Below are 18822 nucleotides of genomic sequence, written 5' to 3'. Positions count from 1 at the left end.
AAACTCTCAACTGCAGTTTTTCTCTATATGTAGTTGTAAAATTTGTTTTGCCAATTTTGATTACTGTCCAATTTGTCGTTTTGGATGTGGATGATATCTATTTGAAATGTGGGATGCAGTGAGCCGAGGGTCCCTCCTACCTGTCATCATCCCAAGCTCCCCATTTTCATTATTCTGCATCTTTTATTCATGATGCAGATGTATTAGGTATAACAATGTATTTTTCATAACTTTTGATAGGCATTGCGGGAGTATAACTGGTATGTCAGGATATATGATAGCTTTTTAAACTAGCCTCTTCTTCTTTTCTAGAAGGAGATGCACTCAATATTAAGCTGATTAATATTCTCTACTCCCTTATGTGCACATCAGAAGTTGTTATTATGGTGGAAGGTACAGCAAACTTTCTGTAAATGTTCTAGGCAGTAAATAATTTAGGATTTAAGGGTTGTATGGTCTCTGTCACAACTACTCAACTCAACCACTGTAAAGTGAACAGGTGAGTCACAGACAGTACATAAACAAATGGGCATGTTGTGTTTCAATAAAATTTTATTTACAGTAATTAGGCACTGCACTGATTTGATCATAGGCTGTAGCTGCTCCACCCCTGCTGTAGAAGACTGTTTTACCTGTAATATCTGGGACCTTATTTCCTACTGAGAAATTTTCAGTTTTAACAGTTGGCATATGCCAAAGTATATTACAACTAAGGATCTTCTCAACATGAGAAGATCATCAGTGATCCCAGCAGTCATGGGTAGAAATTATTGTTTAATAAATTCTTATTCTACTCAATAGCATTTGAGGCCACCATGACATCACCAACAGCTTATAGGAACCCTTTTTAAATCATACCGTCAGTACCTTTGCAGTCTAGTGGGACAGTTTATTATAGCAATTACTGGTTCAGACTTGAAGCCAGGCAAGTATGAGTTTGAATCCTAGTTCTTTTACTCATTTGTTAGCTGTGTGACCTATGAAACTCCTCAATGCTTTGTTTCCACATATCCATAAAAATGAGTTCTTATATGTAAAAACACTGGTAGTTAGTAATCACCAAGAGGCATTACTATTATGCTAACAAATATATATTTTTAAATTATTACAGTGATATTTTAATAGATCATCAACAAAATTCCTTTTGTGCAGTTCCATTTTAATTTTTTTAAGATTTTATTTATTTATTCGACAGAGATAGAGACAGCCAGCGAGAGAGAGAACACAAGCAGGGGAGTGGGAGAGGAAGAAGCAGGCTCCTAGTGCGGAGAAGCTTCGATGTGGGGCTCGATCCCAGAACTCGGGATCACGCCCTGAGCTGAAGGCAGATGCTTAACTGCTGTGCCACCCAGGCGCCCCCATTTTAATTTTTTTAATTTAAGTATAACTGTCACACAATGTAATATTAATTTCAGATGTACAACATAGTGACTCAACTTCTGTATATGCTATGCTCTGCTCACAAGTGTAGCTACCATCTGTCACAATGCAACCTTTAGCTGGCAATATCACTGACTATATTCCCCTATGTTGTGACTTTTATTCTTGTGACTTTTTCATCTCCATGACTGAAAGCCTGTATCTCTGACTACCCTTCAAACTATTTTGCCCATCCTTCTAGCCCCTTTCCCTGTGCTGCCACCATCAGTTTGTTCTGTATTTAGGTTTGATTCTTGCTTTCTGTTGGATTGTTTATTTGTTTTGTTTTTGTTTTTGTTTTGTTTAGGTTCCACATATAAGTGATATCATATGGCATTTATCTTTCTTAGTCTAAATTCATTTCCCACTTTAGCATAATGCCCTGTAGGTCCAAATGGCAAAACCTCGTCCATTTTATGGCTGTGTAATATCTCTATTACACACACACACACACACACACACACACACACACACACAATACCGAGAGACTTCATTATCTTCTCTACTCATTTATCTATCAATGGACACTTAAGTTGTTTCCCATATCTTGGCTATTGTAAGTGATGTTTCAGTAGACATAGATGCATATATCTTTTCAACTTCCTCAGTTTTTTTTTTTTTTTAATTTTCTTTGGGTAAATAATTGTTGGGTCATATGGGATTTCTATTTTTAATTTTGAAAACTTCCATTCTCTTTTCCATAGTGGCTGTTCCAGTTTATATTCCCACCAACAATGCATGAGAGTTCCTTTTCTGTACATCCTTATGAACACTTGTTATTTCTTGTCATTTTATTTTAGTCATTGTGACAGGTGCACGTGATATCTCATTGGGATTTTCATTTGCATTCCCCTGATAGGGATGTTACAAAGATCTTTTTCACTTTGTGTGTTGGTCATGTGTGTGTCTTCCTTTTAAAAAATGTTTATTCAGGTCCTTTTCTCATTTCTTAATAAGATTGTGGGTGTGGTTTTTTTTTTTTTTTTGGTGTTGAGCTGTATAAATTCTGTTTGTATATTTCGACATTAACTTTTCATTGTATATATTGTTTCAAAAAGCAGTTATATTTTTTTATCGTATTGAGTTTTTAAAACCTTCAAAAAATCCTGTCTTCTATGGTACTTGTCTTAGATGAGTATCTTTTAGCTAGGCTAGAGTAACTCTGCTTTTCAGGACAAGGCAAATAGATTCAAGATAGGAAATAAGCTTCAAAAAATATTGCTAACAAACCCAACTCAATCAACAAACTCTTTATGTTTACCACTGAAAGAACAGAGACTGTGCTTCCCAGGCTGAAGTGACAGTTGTTACAAAATGCAGACTTTTCTCCAGGATACTACTATATTTGACCTTGGTAAGCCCTTATGTTTTATCCCCAAGTTGGTTCACAGTGTCCAAAATGGCAGGAAGATGCTTTTAAAAGAATTATTGAGGTTATTCAAATTCAGTAAAAGATTCTCTGTTGATAATAACTGGAAGATATAGGTTTATGGAGAATTCTATTGGATTTGGACCACATACTAGAAAATAAATTTTATCTTTTGATATCTTTGCAATACTCTCCTACACAAATGCTCCATCTATAGGTTTAAGATAAATATGGTAAAACTTAACTTTCTTACCAGGAATTTAGTAATTGATGTTTGTGTAATGTTTCAAAAGATTGAATACCCTGGATAATATGATAATTAGTATAAAACGATGACTATCCAAACCATGGGGTATTGGAAGATGATTTAAAGTGATCAGCTTTTGGTGGAGGGAGCTAGGATGGTGGAATGGTAAGAGGACCCTAGGTTTGTCTTGTCTCTGGAACACAGTTGATAAATAGCAAATCATTCTGAATACCCAAGAAATTGATATGAGTTCAGACAGAACAAACTGCATAGCTAGAGGGAGAGAAGAGCTGCCATCATGAAGGTAGGAGGTAGGAAGAAGATATGATTTGGGGGAGAAATGGAACATGGGTGCTGCAGGGGGAGCCCCTGATCATGGAGGAGGAGTGTGAGAGAGGGAGAGAGAAGGAAAGAGAGAGAGAGAGAGAAGCACAGAAAGGATCACACAAGTGAGCAACACTCAAAAGCCATTGGGAAAATGACAGGGGCTTATTTTCATGAGGTTTTACAACCAGTGGGTCTCAAAGACTGATTTTGAGATCCATGATGGAACTATAGAGCCCTGAGGGTGATGCAGTGCTCTCCCATGGAGGAGGCATAGCCTGGGGAGCAAAGGGTGCACCTGAGGGTTCCCTGGGACAACAGGAAAGGTGGTTCTCCTTCTTGGATCACATCTAGGAGAAGTGGCATTGCCTATTCAGGGACAGCAGCCAGCAATCACTATTACCCTTCACCACCCTCAGCATAGGTGTAGAGAGATACCTGCTGAGGGTGATTAACCTTGCTGTGCTTCACTCCAAATACTTATCCCTGCACCAAGCAAACTTCCTTCTGGGACAAACATGTAGTCATCTATCTGCAGTAAGACCAGAAGACTACTAGTGTGGGCCTGTACTATGCTGGGTCCCCAAAGTTGGGAGTTTTTAAACCTCTAACCTGCCCGCCAGGGATGGGAACATAGGTCACTGTGTTGCCAGGAGGCAAACAGGTCAGACAAAGACAGGGCGGAAGCGTAGTGACCTGAGGGATGCCTGGGATGCATGAGGGGGAGATTATTTGCCCTTCTGGGAGGCTTTCCCAGAGAGCAGCAGGTGGAGACTCCCTTCCGGGTATAAGGGAGGGGGGCTGGCACCATTTCTCTTCTCTCTGCCCTTCAGCATAAACCAACTTCAGTAAACAGCACAGTACCAACAGTGTCAACCCAAACTACTTTACACCAAGTGCCACCTCCCTTGCACTCTGTAGGTGCTGCTTTTCTTGGGCAAGGAACCTGAAAATAAGAGTAGTGGCACCTCCCCAAGAAGACCAGAACAACCCCCCACATGCACCATGTCTACTAATCATAGAGTTGTGCAAAGCTCAGCCTTAGTGGAAATAGATTCAGGTCCTTTTTAATATAGAGACCAGGAGCACACCTAGTTAAAACTCACCACCCTCTGGCTAAGGTCCAAGCACTCACCACTGCAGGCAAAGAGAAACTCTGTAGAGACCTGGCTCTGAGGGATAGAGCAGCCAAATAGCAGCAAAAATACATACAACACACACCAGAGACACTTCCCATGAAGTGCCAGGCTCCTGACAGCAAGTGACCTCTTTTTCATAAAGCCGTTACTCTGAGAAGAAAACACACAGGCTTTCCTAGCACAGAAGAAGACAGAGATCTAGACAAAAATGATAAGACAGAGGAAATCCATCCCAAAAGAAAAAGAATATGAAAAGATCACGGCCAGGGATCAATCTCAGAAGAGATATAAGTAATGTGCCTGATCCAGTATTTAAAGCAACAATCATAGGATACTAGCTGACTTCAGAAAAGCATAGAAGACAACAAGGAATCCTTTACCACAAAGAAAAGACCTAAAAACTAGTCAGGCCAAAATAAAAATGCAACAACTGAAACTTGAAACTGACTGGATGTAATGATGACAAGGATTGGAAGAAGTAGGGGAATAAATAAGTGATATAGAAGATAAAATTATGAAAAATAAGGTGACAAAAGAGGGAAAAAGGAAAATACTAGATCATGAATATAGATTCTTGGGATCTCTAGTGAATCCATGAAACATAATGTATTTGTATCATAGAGTCCCAGAAGAGGAAGAAAGTGAAAAAGGGGCAGAAGGTTTATTTGAAGAAATTATAGCTGAAAACTTACCTAATCTGGGGAAGAAAACAGGCATCCAAACCAGGAGGCTAAGAAAACTCCCATCAAACTACAACAAAAAGAAAAAGGCCACAGGATGAGTAGCTGTACTCCAAATTTCAAAATATATATATAAAGAGAAAATCTCTAAAAGCAAAGCAAGACAAAGCAAGAAGTCCCTCAAAAAGGAAAAACTAATAACTAGTAGTAAACAAGCCACAGAAATCCTTGTGCAGTTCAGAAGAAAGTGGCATGATATATTCAACATGCTGAATGGGAAAAATTTTGCAGCCAAGAAAACTCTATCCAGCAAGGCTATCATTCAGAATAGAAGGAAAGATAGTTTCCCAGATGACAAACAAAAAACTAAAAGGGTTCATGACCATTAAACCAGCCCTGTAGTAAATAGTAAAGGACTCTTGAATAAGGAAGGGAAGACCAAAAGCGACAAAGACTAGAAAGGAACTGGAACAAATCTCCAGAAAAAATGACAAAACAAGTAATAAAGTGTGGACACTAAATTCATATTTATCAATAATTACTCTGAATGTAAATAGACTAAATGCTCCAATCAAAAGACAAAGAGTATCAGAATGCATAAAAACAAAACCCATCTATATGCTGTCTACAAGAAACTCATTTTAGATCTAAGACACCTTCAGGGAGGAGTTAAGATGGCGGAGGTGTAGGGGGTCTCCTTTTTCAGTTGGACTCCTAAGTCGAGCTGGATATCTACCAGACCATCCTGAAAAACCCACGGAATCAGCTCGAGACACAGGAAGATACATCTGATCTCTCCAAATGAACACCTCCAGCACTGAATATTGAGGTAGAAAGCAGGGAGATGCGGAATCCATGCACAGATATCGGAAGATAAACGCGAGGGGAGGCAGACTCTTTGTGCTTAGGCACTGGGAATTGGTAGCCACCTGCACCGGGAGGCCAGACTCACGGAATGACACCCGAGAGAAAGCAGACTGAGACCATGAGCCTGGGAATGCGCAGACCAGATTGAAAACCGGAGCTCTGGAGCGCTCACTGGAACCGACTAAAACTGAGCTCAGGAGCACGCGCGGCATCCAAACTGAAAACCAGAGCCTGAGCGCTCACTGAACAGGACTGGATACTATGGGACTTCATCAAGATAAAAGCTTTCTGCACAGCCAAGAAACAGTCAAAAAACTAAGAGGAAGCTCACATGAATGGGAGAAAATATTTGCAACATGAACTACAGATAAAAGACTGGTATCCAAGATATACAAAGAACTCTCCAAACTCAAAAAACAGAGAAACAAATAAACAAATATAAAAATGCGGCAGAAGATATAACAGACACTTTTCCAATGAAGACATACAAATGGCTAACAGCACAATGAAAAGGTGGTCAAAATCATTAGCCACTAGGAAATTCAAATCAAGAACCAACTATAGATACACCTTATGCTTAGTTAGAATGGCAAAATTGACAAGGCAAGGAAACTACAATATGCTTGAGAGGATGTGGAGAAAGGGATCCTCCTACATATTGCTGGGAATGAAGTGCTGGTAAGCCACTCTGGAAAACAGTGTGGAGGTCCCTTAAAAAAGTTACAAATTGAGTTCTACTTCTATGATCCAGCCATTGCACTACGGGTATTTACCCCACAGATACAGATCGTAGGAAGAGAAGGCCATAGACATCCCAATGTTCATAAGCAGCTTCTCCACAATAGCTAAATCGTGGAAGGAGCCGAGATGCCCTTCAACAGATGACTGGATTAAGTGTTGTGGTCCATATATACAAATGGAACTATTACTCAGCTATCAAAAGAACGGATGTTCTCAACATTTGCTGCAACATGGACAGGACTGGAGGAGGTAATGACTAGGCGAAATAAGTCAGCAGAGAAAGACAACTTCGCTATGGTTTCTACTCATTTATGGAACATAAGGAATAGGATAGATAGTAGGAGAAAAAAGGGATAAAGAAGGAGGGGGTGAATCAGAAGGGGAATGAACATGAGAGACTATGGCTCTGGAAACTAAACTGAGGGCCTAGAGGGGAGGGGGTGGGGTGAATGGATAGACCGCTGGTGATGGTAGTAACGAGGCATCATTGCATGGTGCACTGGGTATTATATGCAACTCAATGAATCATCGAGCTTTACATTAAAAATAAAAATAAAAGATTAATAAAAAACATAAAGACATCTTCAGATTGAAAGTGAGGGATGGAAAGCATCTGTTACGTACGGTATCAAAAGAAAGCTGGAGTAGCAATTACTTTTATATCAGACAAACCAAATTTTAAACCTGAGACTGTAACAAGGGATGAAGTGAAACAATTATACCATAAGGGGTCTAACAAGAAGATCTAACAATTATAAATATTTTTGCTTTCTTTTTAAAAAAGATTTTATTTATTTATTTGTCAGGAAGAGAGAAAAAGAGAGAGCACAACCATGGGCGGCGGTGGCAAGAGGAGAAGTGGTGGCTCCCTGCTGAGCAGGAGTTCAATGTGCAGGACTCCATCCCAGGACCCTGGGATCATGACCTGAGCTAAAGGCAAACACTGTACAGACTTCAGCGAGCCACCTAAGTGTCCCAATATTTATAAGCTTCCAACATGGGAGCACCCAAATATATAAAAACAATTTATAAAGCATAAAGGAGCTCATTGATAATAATACAATACAGCAGGAGCTGTAACACCCTCTACCAACATCAGTGGGCAGATCATCTAAGCAGAAAATCAAGAAGGAAACAATGGATTTCGTTGTTGTTGTTGTTGTGTTTTGAGGGTGAGATTTCTTTTTTTTGTTCTTTTGTTTATTATTATTATTATTTATTATTATTATTATTATTATTATTATTATTATTATTAAGGAATCTCTACACTCATAATGGGGTTTCGAGCTTACAACCCTGATGTCAAAAGTAACATGCTTTACTGACTGAGCCACCCAGGCACCCCAGAAACAATGGTTCTGAATGACACATTGGACCAGATGAACGAACAGGTACATTCCGGCCAACATTCCATCCTAAATTAGAAGCAGAATACACATTCTTGTCAAGTACATGGGACAACCTCCAGACGATGCCACATACTAGATCACAAATCAGGCCTCAATAAGTATACAAAGATCTGGTGATGTGTAATACATGCATATTTTTCTTGACTGCAACACTGAAATATTGAAACTTTTGGGCGCAAAACCACACAAGAAAAACAAACAGAGCTTCAAAGGGGAGAGGGTGGTGGAATGGGATAGGCTGGTGATGGGTAGTAAGGAGGGCACGTATTGCATGGTGCACTGCAAAGCATACGCAACTAAACATGAATCAACTTTACATCAGAAACCAGGAATGTACTGTATGATGACTTAACATAATATAATTTAAAAAGTTTTTAAAACAATAACAACAAAAAGAATTGAGTATTCCCGTTGTTCCCGGTGTGGTGTTCTGTATATATCTATGAGGTCCATCTGGTCCAGCATGTCATTCAAAGCTCGCTTTTGCTTAGTAGATCTGTCTATTGGGTTGAGATTTTGAGGTTGAAGTCCCCTATGATTAATGTACTTCATTATCTATATATGTCGTTTATTCTTGGTTAAGAGTTGGCTTCGTGTATCTAGCTGCTCCTGTTGGGGGCATAGATATTTATACTGTCATATATCCACTTGTTGGATACATCCTTAAGTAATGCAATATAGTGTCCTTTCTGTATCTCTGGAACTACAGTCTCCCAGTTTTCTTGATCTGTCTGATATGAGAATTGCTTACCCCAGCTTTCTTTGAGGTCCATTGGCTATAAATGGTTTTTCATCCCTTCAGTTTCAGCTTCTGGATGGATCGTTAGGTTCAAATGAGTCTCGTAGACAGCAAATGATGGTCATGTCTTTTTATCCAATCTTTGCAACCCTGTGACGTTTTATGGGAGCATGTAGGCCAGTCTATATTGAGAGTGATTGGATATTGAGAGATATGATTTTAATGATGTCATGTTGCTCTGAAGTCTTTGTTTCATATGGTTGTAAACTTGGTTCTGTATCACTCTTTGGGGCCTTTTTACTTTTACAGAACTCTTAACATGTCCAGTAGAGCTGGTTTTGGTGTTACGAATTCCTCTTTGAGTTTCTGCCGATCTTGGAAGGTCCCTATCTCTCCATCCATTCTGAATGACAGCCTTGTTGGATAAAAGTGATCCTCGGGCTGCATGTTCTTCCCTTGGTGATAGAGCCTTTTTTGAAAATACCCTGCCAACCTTCCTGGTCTTCCAGGCGTCTCTCTAGAGGAGTCTGATGTTGTTCAAATATTTTTCCTTATGTGTACGTAAGGACTTTCTCTTCCTTGGCTGCTTCTCAAAGACTGTATCTCTTTGACCTAATATTTAAGTGAATTTCACTATGACATGACATGGTGTAGGCCTGTTCTCATTGGACCTTGGGAGGTCCTCTCTGCCTCTCGGACACAAACGCGCTTGTTTCCTTTGCCAGATTAGGGGAAGTTCTCAGCTACAGTTTTGTGTTCTACAATATGTCTTTACTTCTCTCTTCTCCACTCCCGATGCCGATGATTGTGACATTGGTACGCTTCACGAGTCAGTAATTCCCATAGTAATTCTACATTCTTTTTAAAAAGATTTTATTTATTTATTTGACGAGAGAGAGACAGCCAGTGAGAGAGGGAAACATGCCAGGAGGGAGAGGAAGAAGCAGGCCCCATAGGAGAAGCCTGATGTGGGGCTCGATCCCAGAATGCTGGGATCACGCCCCTGCGCCAAAGGTGACGCTAACGACTGAGCCACCCAGGCGCCCCGACTGAGCCACCCAGGCGCTATAATCTATATTCCTTGAGATTGATTTCTTTTGAGCCAAGTTTCCATTTTTTAAGTTCCTCTACTCATCCCATCCTCCAATTCATCAATTTGTTCTTCTGCCTCATTTACTCCTAGCCATCAGAGCGTCTATTTTAGACTGCATTTGATTCATAGTGATTTTTAATTTCGCCAGATTCGCCTTCATTTCTGCCCTTAGGGATTCTTATATATTCTCATTAATATTTTCGTTAATATTTTTTTTCAAGTTTCTTACACATCATCTTGACCATTGTTACCTCTTGAACTCCATTTCTGACAATTTGGTTATATCCATATCCATCGTCTTCTGTGGCAGCGTCATATCCTCTATCTCCTTTCTTTTGCTGATGGTTTCTCCTCCCCGGCATTCTGAGGAGGAGAGGTTATGGGATGCCCAGAGCTCAAATTATTGACCAGGACCCAGGCAGTGTGCACTTGTTTTCTAGGGACTTAAGGGATGTGGCCTTCGATTTTTCAGCCTCGTCTCTGGGAGGGGTCTGCCACGCTGATACCTCAGGCAACCCTGTTTGGGTAGCTTGCGCCTCGTCCCTGGCAAGGGGATGGGGATGGGCACAATGTGAACCTGGTATTTTGAGCTTTTGTTCTTTGGCGGCTTCCCTGGCAGTTTTTGGTGATGTTTTCAGAGTCAGAGCAGCAGTGGCTCTATCCCAGCCTCCGTCTCAGAGTAGCAAGATAGCAGTCTGCTCTCCACTGAACTCTCCTGGCCACTTTACTCTGTTTTTTGGTGCTGCTAGAAACTCCAGCAGACCGTGGATGTGGCCCCACAGCCACTCTCCCAGCTCCTCACTTCCAGGGGTGGCACGCCTCTGTCCTTTGTGCTTCTAACACCGCCAGCAGCCCCCAGTTCTGTAAAGTACCCCCTGAGCTCCTCTTTTTTTCAGTTTGGCTGCTTGCTTACTCTCAAGCTCCCGGTATCATCCGGGTTCCAGTGAGCCTCCCAGAGCTCCGATTTTCAGTCTGGTTGCACGCATGCTCCTGAGCTCAGTTTCAGTCTAATTCATGTGCACTCGAGCTTTGGTTTTTCAGGCTTGAACGCATACGCGTCTCCTGGGCCCATGGTCTCCTGTCTGCTTTCTCATGGGTGCTGTTCCACGAGTCCAGCCGGCTCCCAGGGCAGGTGGCCACTGCTTCCTGGCTCCTGAGCAAATGCTGCTCCTCCCCTTCTGTTGATTCTCTGATATCTGTGCACATATTCACAGCTCTCGCTTTGTACCCTCTTCAATACTCAGCGCTGGGAGATGTTCATTTGTAGATTTCCGATGTATCTTCCTGCATTCAGGTTGATTCTTGGGTGTTCAGGATGGTCCCGGCAGATATCCAGCTCGATTCAGGGACCAGCTGAAGAAGGACTCCCTACCTCCGCCACCTTCCTATTAAAATCTATTTTTTTATATAAGAATGGCTACTCCACTTTTCCTTGGATATCCATTAGCATGATAAATATTTCTTCTCGCCTATCACTTTCAATCTAGAGGTGTCTTTTTTGTCAAAAATGTGTATCTTGTAGGCCATGTATCAATGAGTCTTGTGTTTTTATCCATTCTGATAACCTATGTCTTTTTATTGAAACATTTGGTCCATTTACATGCAGAGTATTATTGAAAGATATGAATTTAGTGCCATTATATTACCTGTAAAATTAATGTTTCTTGCAGATTGTCTCATTACTTTCTGGTCTTTGTTAATTTTGGTCTTTCATTGTTCAATGTGTCCTCTTTACTATTTCTTTCAGGGTTATTGCTGTAGTGTCCACAAATTCTTTTACTTCTTTGTCCTGGAAAATCTTTATCTCCTCCTTCTTTCTGAATGACAACCTTGCTGCATAAAAATATTTTTTGGCTGCATATATTTCCCATTATCACATTGGAATAAGGACTATGCCAGTCTTTTCTTGCCTTCCAGGTCTCAGAACAGGCTCTGTTGCCAGCTTTATGTGTCTAACCCTTGTAAGTTAAGGACCTCTTTTCCCAAACTGCTTTCTGTGATTTTCTCTTTATCCTTGTAATTTGCAAGTTTCACTATAACATGTTGAGGCATTGACTCATTTTTCTTGACCCTGAGGGGGTTCTTCTTTGTGCCTCTGACTTTAATGCCTGTTTCCTTTCCCCAGATTAGCATATTCTCAGCTGTAATTCATTCAAATAAACCTTGTGCCACCTTTTTCCTTCTCTTCATCTTCTGGGATTCCTATAGTATGGATATTATTTCAATTTTATGAAATCACTGAGTTTCCTAAGTCTACCTTCATGGTCTGATAGTTTTCTTTTTCCTCTTTCTAAGTTTACTAATTTTATATTCTTGTATCACTGATTTGCTCTTCTTCTTCATTCAGTTTCTTTTCTTTATGATCTCCACTTGGGACTGCATCACAGTTATACCATTTTTTAATTTTGGCCTGACTAGATTTAGCTCCTTAATCTTTACAGCAAGGGATTTTCTTAGTGTCTTCTACGCTTTTTTCAAGCCCAGCTGGTATCATTATAATCATTGTTTTAAATTCTCTTCAGAGATCTTACTTGTCTTATATTGGATTAAATCCCTGACTGTGAGTACTAAATTCTATTCTTCATTTTGGGGTGAATTTCTCCTCATGGTCATTTTGTCCAGAAAATAAAATAGAAAGAAAAGAAAAACAACAAAAACAACAATAATAAGAACAACAGCAACACCACAACAACAACAAAAATTAGATCGGCGGGGCTCAGCTTTGGTCTCCTTGTTAAAAGAAACTACATCCCCAAATAAGAATTTTAGAAAATCATATATATATGCCAATTTAACTCCTCTCCCTAATTTCTCTATGTTGAACAATCCTTGCATTGTAGGCATAAATCACACTTCTTGGTCATGATGCATAATTCCTTAATGTATTCTTGATTCAATTTACTTATATTTTGTGGAGTACTTTTACATATATATATATATGTCTTAATTTTATATATATATGTATATATATATATATACAATTTAAAAATATATAGAGTATATATAATAAAATAAAATTCAGTACATACTATATGTATATGTATGTATATATGTATATATAAAAATATATAAAATATATGATATATTTATTTGTACATATATATAAATATATAACATATATAATATATATTCAATATATAAAATTCAATACATACATATATGTATATGTATGTGTATATGTAAATATATAATATATATATTTGTACATATATAAATATATAATATATATAATAAATAGATAATATATATTTATGCATATATACATATTTATATATGTATAAAATTCGATACATACATATATGTATATGTATACAATTTTTACATATATATGTTTATATATACAATTTAAAAATATATAGAAAAAAAGAAAAAAATTAAAATAAAAATATATAGAGTATATATAATAAAATTCAATCAAATGAATCAATACAATAAAATATATATAAAGTATATAAAAAGAAAATTAAAGAATTAAAAAATAATAAGTGAAAAAAAAATAATACTAAATGACTAAAGAATAAATACAAAGAATGATATACTGTTTTTCCTAAGAGCTGACGTTTTGCAGCTCTGTGCATCCAGCAAATCGTGGGTGTGAGACCCTAGTTGTTTGTTCTGGTCTTCTGGGGAGGGGCCTGCTTGCACTGATTCTCAGGTGGACTTGCCCTAGTGGAAATGCACCTCCAGTGCAGAGGCAGGCTCCCTATAATCTTCTCCAGACTCCACTAGGTGGCTTGCTCTTTTGTTTTGTTTTGTTTCCTTTGAAGGCTTTAGGCCCTGGCGGGTGAAACAGTCATGGCTGTGCCCCCTGCTTCCTCTAGTCCTGAGCTGAAAAAAATTTCCACCCCCACTATTCATTGAGCCCTCACTTAAAAAACAGTCGGGTCACTCTTGTCTCCCTTGTTTGCAATGGTTTACATCAGAATTCTGTGTTCACCTGGCCTGTATCCAAGCATTTATATCTCAGGCACACAACTGAGTTTCGAAACTCCAAATTTTAGGGACTTATGGCAGATCCTTGCTGTTCCTCCCAGGAGGGTCTTGCCATGGCTTCTGCCTTTGTTGGACCTGTCCCAGGAAAGTTATCACATGACTGCAGTGGTTCATAGTTTGGTGGCTACATACAGAGCAAAGCCGGCACCTAGACTTACGTTCTCAGAAAGGCTTCCCTGCTACTATGCTCGCTACACTAAGGTTCCACTGGTTCCTCCTGGCCCTGGGATCCTCAGACCGCACTGTCACCCCTGGGATTCCATGCCACTCAACACCCGTATGCCTTTAAGTCAGGCAGCAGCCCCTACTGTAGCTGATGTCTGGAGTTCTTTTTTTTAAGATTTTATTTATTTGAGATAGAGAGAGAGCAGTGGAGGAGAGGGCTGGGGAGAAGCAGTAGTTTCCTGCTGGGAGCCCAGTGCAGGACTTCCTCTCATCCCAGAACCCTGGGATCAGCGACCTGAGCTGAAGCAGACACTTAAACTTCTGAGCCACGCAGCTGAAAAGTTCTGATTGTGCACCCCAGTGCTTATTATACTTTGCAGTAGCCTCCTTAAATAGGTTTCCTCCCCCACCATATCCTCAGGTATATCACACTAGATTGAAGTCCTTGTTCTTCCGGCTTCCAAATGGTGTCACTCTTCACTTGTAGACTTGCACCATTTTTTTCTCAGATCTCTGATTGATTTCTCAGGTGTTCAGAATTATTTTATAAATATCTAGTTGTATTTGAGGGATGATACAAACTTAGAGTTCCCTACACCTCTGACAATTTAACTCCTCGGCCTATTTTTCTATGTTGAACAATCCTTGCATTGTAGGGGTAAATTGCACTTGATCATGATGCATAATTCTTTTAATGTATTCTTGGATTCAATTTACTTATATTTTTGTAGAGACCTTTTACATATATATTCATCAGGGATTTGATATATATTTTTTTCTTTCTTATACAGTCTTTATCATGGCTTTTTGTGTCCAGGTAATGCTGGCTTTGAAAATGAGTTTGAAGTGTTCCCCTATTCAGTTTTTTGGATATTTTGAAGATCAAGCACACTGATCATTAAATGTTTGGTAGAATTCACCAGTGAAGACATCTGGTCATGGATTTGATTTTCAATGGTGGGACATTTTTGATAACTGATTCAATCTCTACTCATTATTGATTTCTTCAGATTTTCTATTTCTTCTTGATTCAGACTTGGTGGTTGTGTGTTTCTAGGAATTTATCCATCTCTTATGGTGTATATATGTTATTGACAAATAATTATTATATTAGTAACATGATCCTATATATTTCTGTAGTGTCAACTGTAATGTCTCCTCTTTCATTTCTGATTTTGAGTCTCCTTTTATCTGTTTAGTCTAGCTAAAGGATAGTCAATTTTTGTTTGTTTTCAAAAATCAGATCTTAGTTTTTGTTCATATTTTCTACTGCTTTTTCTTTATTACTTTATTTCAACTCTGTTCTTTATTATTTTCTTTCTTCTGTTAACTTTGGGCTTATTCTTTTTTTCCCACCCTTTTGAGGTGGAGTTAGGTTATTCATTTTACATATTTCAGTCCCTTTATTTATTTGACAGAGAGAGATAGAAAGCTACTGTGCTATAGAGCATATAGAGAGGGAGAAAGGTGGAGACCTATGTGGCTCAATCACAGGACCCCCTTGGGTGACCATGACCTGAGCTGAAGCGCAGATGCTCAACTGATTTGAGCTAACCAGGTGCCTCATTTTACATATTTTCTAATTTCTTAATATATGCATTTAATGCTATACCCTCTCAGAACTTTTTTTGCAGTATCCCATAGGTTTTGGTGCTGTCAGTTTCTATTTTCTTTGCTCTTTTTTGTGATTTTCCTGCTTTGGCCTCAGGGCCCCGTGTCTCATACAAATTCTTAAGATTGTTTAAGTTCTAGCTCTGTGGAAATTCCTCAGTTGATATTTTTGTTAGGATTGCTATATTTTTTATTTTTTTCTTTGTTTTTAATTCTAGATTTTTAACATTAGTTAACATACAGTGTAATATTGATTTCTGAAATAGAATTCAGTGACTCCCCTCACTTATATACAAAAACCCAGTGCTCATCACAATAGTGCCCTTTAATGCTCACATCACCCATCTAGCCCATCTCCCCACCCACCTCCTCCATCAACCCCAGTTTGTTCTCCATCATTTAAGCAGTGCTTTTCATGTGTAGATTGAAAGGAATGCCTCGGTGGCTCTGTTAGGTTAAGCATCTGCCTCCAGCTCAGGTCATGATCCTGAGTCCTGGGATCAAGCCTCAAGTCAGTGCCTCTGCTCAGTGGGGGAGTCTCTTGTTTTCCTTCTCCCTCTGCCCCCTCATACTCTCTCTCAAATAAATCAATAAAATGTTTTTAAATGTGTAGATTGCTATTGATAATATGGACATTTTAACAATATGTGTTCTTCCAATCCATGAACATCAAATGTGTGTCCATTTCCTTTGTGTCACCTTCAATTTCCTTCATCAGGGTTTTCTAGTTTTGTGAGTAAATGCAATCTTTTCACCTCTTTGGTTATGTTTATTCCTACATAGCTTATGCTTTTGGTGAAATTGTAATTGGATTGATTACTTTATTTCTCTTCTGTTGCTCTTCATTATTGGTGTATAGAAATGCAACCACTCTCAGTATACTGATTTTTGTATCCTACAACATTACTGAATTTGTGTATCAGTTGTAGCAAATTTTGTGGAATCCTCTTGGGTTATCTATATAGAGTATCACATCATCTGGAAATAGTGAAAGCTGACTTCCTTGCTGATTTGGATGCCTTTATTTCTTTTGTGTTATCTGATTCCTATGGCTAGGATTTCCACTATGCTACAAATAACAATGGTGAGAATGGACATCCCTTCTTTGTTGCTAATAAAGAGGAAAATGTCTCAGTGTTTCCATTGAGATGTTATTACCTGTGGATTTTCATATGTATTTCTTTATTATGTTGAAGCATGTTCCCTCTAACCCTACTTTGTTGAAGGTTTTTATCATGAGTGGATGTCCCTTACTCTCTTTGTCAACTTTTTCTGCATCTATTCAAAGGATCATAGTTCTTTTCTCCTTTCTTTTATTAGTGTGGTGTATCACTTTGGCTTATTTTGCAAAATAATAAACCATCCTTTATAGCTCAGAACAAATTCCACTTGATCTTGGTGAATGATTCTTTACTAACTTTTGATTTAATTTGTTAGTATTTTATTGAGAATTTTTACATCCATGTTCATCAGGATATTGGCCTATAGTTCTCTTTTTTAGTGGAGTGTTCCTCTCTTGTTTGGGTGTCATGGTAATGCTGGCCTCATAGAATGAATTTGAAGTTTTCCTTCCATTTCTATTTTTTGAATAGTTTAAGAGGAATGGGTATTAATTCTTCTTCAAATGTTTGGTAGAATTCACCTGCAAATCCAATTCCATCCCTGGACTCTTTGTTTGTTGGGAGATTTTTTATTACTGGTCTACCCTTTGCTCATTATATGTCTGTTCAAATTTCCTATTTCTTCCTGTTTCAGTTTTGGTAGTATACGTGTTTTCTAGGACTTTATCCGATTTCATTCAGGTTATCCAATTTTTTGGCATGTAGTTTTACATAATATTCTCTTATAATTGTTTAAATTTCTATAAAATATAGAAATATTTTGTTTGTTATTTCTCCTTTCCTCATTTGCAAATTTTTTAATTTGGGTCTTTTTCTTTTCTTTCCATAAGTTTGACTAGTGGTTTATTGATTTTAATTTTTTGAAAGAATCAGCTCATGGTTCCATTGATCTGTTCTATTGATTTTTAGTTTACGTATCATTTATTACTTCTCCAATCTTTATTATGTCCCTGCATCTGCTGGCTTTTTAGGATTCATTTTATTGTTCTTTTTCTGGCTACTTTAGATATAAGGTTTGGGTGTGTATTTGAGATTTTTTCTTGATTCTTGGTGTAGTCATATATTACTGTATATATCCTCTTAGGAACTTTTTTCCTACATCCAAATTGTTTGGTACTGTTGTGTTTTTTTTCTTCTCTTTATTTAAAAATTTAAATTCGATTAATTAACATTTAGTGTATTATTAGTTTGAGTTAGAGTACAGTGATTCCTCAGTTGTATATAACACCCAGGGGCTCATTACATCACATGCCCTCCTTAAAACTCCATCATCCTGTTACCCCATCTGCCAACCCCCACATTAACATTCCTCTGGCTATAGTTTTCAGAGTACAGATCCTTTACCTCTTGGTTAGTTCTGTTACTAGATATCTCATGGTTTTGGGGTGCAATTGTAAATGGGATCAATTCACTAATTTCTCTTTTTCTGTTTCATTGTTATTGTATGGAAATTCAACTGATTTCTGTGCCACTTGTTGACTTCCCTCTATGAGTTCTAGCAATTTGGGGATGGGGTCTTTTGGGTTTTCCATAGTATATCATGTCATCTGTGAAGAGTGAGAGTTTCAATTTTATCTTGATGATTCAGATGCTTTTTATTTCTTTTGTTGTCTGCATGCTGAGGCTAGGACTTCTAGTAATTATGTTGAACAACAGTGATGAGAGTGGACATCCATGCCATGTTCCTCACCTTAGGGGTAAAGCTCTCAGTTTTTCCTTTTGAGAATCATATTCACTCTGGCTTTTCATATATGAAGTTTTTATGATATTGAAAGGTTTTCCTCTATCCCTACACCGTGCATAATTTTTTAAGAAAGGATGCTGTACTTTGTCAAAAGCTTTTTATGCATCTATTGAGAGGATCTTGTCCTATTAAAAATGTAGTATATCACATTGATTGGATTT

The sequence above is a fragment of the Ursus maritimus genome (genome assembly GCF_017311325.1).
Source record: "Ursus maritimus isolate PB19 chromosome X unlocalized genomic scaffold, ASM1731132v1 scaffold_X1, whole genome shotgun sequence".
Classification (NCBI taxonomy): Eukaryota; Metazoa; Chordata; class Mammalia; order Carnivora; family Ursidae; genus Ursus; species Ursus maritimus.
The sequence above is the reverse complement of the archived record's forward strand: the minus strand, read 5'-3'. Positions refer to the sequence as shown.